Raw genomic sequence first — 2,174 nt, 5'->3', positions numbered from 1 at the left:
GGGACTCAAGTCAATGCAGTGGACAAGAAGGAAGAAAAAAATGACCAAACGGAACAGAATAAAGAAACAAGAATTCAAAAAAAATGAGGAGAAAATTAGGAACTTCCAGGACATCTTAACTGTTTCAACATCCAAATTATAGGGGTACCAAAAGGGGAAGAGGAATAGCCACAAGAGGAAAACTAATTTGAACAAATAATAAAGGAGAACTTCCCCAATCTGGCAAAGGAAATAGACTTCCAAGAATTCCAGGAAGCTCAGAGAGTCCCAAAGAAGGTGGACCCAAGAAGGAACACACCAAGGCACATCATAATTACATTAGCCAAGATGAAAATGAAGGAGAGAATCCTAGAAGCAGCAAGAGATAAGGGGACAGTCACCTACAAAGGAGTTCCAATCAGACTGTCAATTGAGTTCTCAAAAGAGATCTTACAGGCAAGAAGGGGCTGGAAAGAAGTATTCCAAGTCATGAAATCCAAAGACCTACATCCATGATTGCTCTATCCAGCAAAGATTTCATTTGGAATGGAAGGGCAGATAAAGTGCTTTTCAGATGAGGTCAAGTTCAAGGAGTTCATCATCACCAAGTCTTTATTATATGAAATGTTAAAGGGACTTATCTAAGAAGAAGAAGATAAAAAAATATGAACAGTGAAAGGACAGCAAACTCACACTTATTAACAACCACACCTAAAACGAAAGCAATCTAAGAGGACAGCTAGATCAGGAGCTGAACCATAGAAATGGAGATCACACAGAGGGTTAGCAACAGGGGAGTGGGAGGAGGAGAATGGGGGAGAAGGTAACGAGGATAAGTAGCATAGACAGTAGGTAGAAAATAGAGCAGGGGGAGGGTGAGAATAGCATGGGAAATATAGAATCTAAAGAACTTGTGACACATGGACATAAACTAAAGGGGGTAATGGTTGGGGAAGGTTGTGCAAGGTGGAGGGGAATGAAGGGGGGGATAGGACAACTGTAATGGATTAATCAATAAAATATATTTTTAAAAAGGGAAAAAGAAAAAAGAAATTTATATGGAACCATAAACAACCCCAAGTAGCTGCAGCAATTTTGAGAAAGAAGAACAGAGTAGAAGGAATCACGATGCCTGATATTAAACCGCATCACAAGGCCACTGTAAACATAGCCTGCATTGGCATAAGAACAAACACATATACCAGTGGAACAGAACAGAGAGCCCAGAAATAAACCCAAGCCTCTATGGTTAATTAATATTCAACAAAGGGGGCAAAGCATAAAATGGAGTGAAAACAGTCTCTTCAACAAATTGTCTTGGGAGATCTGGACAGATACATGCAAAGCAAAGTGAAACTGTATTACGAACATGCACCATATAAAAAAAAAACTCAAGGTGGATAAAACCTTAAATAGCAGTTGTGACAACATAAAAGTCTTAGATAAAGACACTGGCACATAAATGAGATATTCCGTGCAGCAATATTTTCACTAATATTTCCCCTAGAGCAAGGGAAATAAAGGGAAGAATAAACAACTGGGGTCTCATAAAGATAAAAAGCTTCTGCAGGGTTGAAGACAATAGCATTAAAATTAAAAAGAGTACAAATCATAAGGGAAAACATATTTGCCAATGATACCTCCTACAAAAGTATGATCTCCAAAACATATTAAGAACTAGCAAGACTCAACTCCAAAAAGACAAAGAACCTAATTAAAAAATGGGCAAAGGACTTGAACAGACACTTCTCCAAGGAGGACATACAGAGGACCCAGAGACATATGAAAAGATGCTGATGGCTCAGCATCACTAGCCATCAGAGAGATGCAAATTAGAAACACAATAAGACACCACTTCACACCAGTGAGAATAGCCAATATAAACAAATCAATAAACAGCAAGTGTTGGAGAGGATGTGCAGATAAGGGAAACCTAGTGCACTGTTGGTGGGAATGCAGACTAGTGCAGCCACTGTGGAAAACAGCATGGAATTCTCTCAGAAAGCTAAAAATGGAACTGCCTCTTGACCTGGCAATTCTAACGTTGGCATTATACCCTAAGATTCCTGAAACACCAATCCAAAAGAACCTATGCACCCCAATGTTCATAGCAGCCCAATTTACAATAGCCAAGTGCAGGAAGCAACCTAAGTGCCCCTCAGTGAGTGAGTGGATCAAAAAGCCATGATACATTT

The sequence above is a fragment of the Sturnira hondurensis genome, unplaced genomic scaffold (assembly GCF_014824575.4).
Source record: "Sturnira hondurensis isolate 20B ecotype Veracruz unplaced genomic scaffold, ASM1482457v3 Scaffold0004248, whole genome shotgun sequence".
NCBI classification, from domain to species: Eukaryota; Metazoa; Chordata; class Mammalia; order Chiroptera; family Phyllostomidae; genus Sturnira; species Sturnira hondurensis.
The sequence above is the reverse complement of the archived record's forward strand: the minus strand, read 5'-3'. Positions refer to the sequence as shown.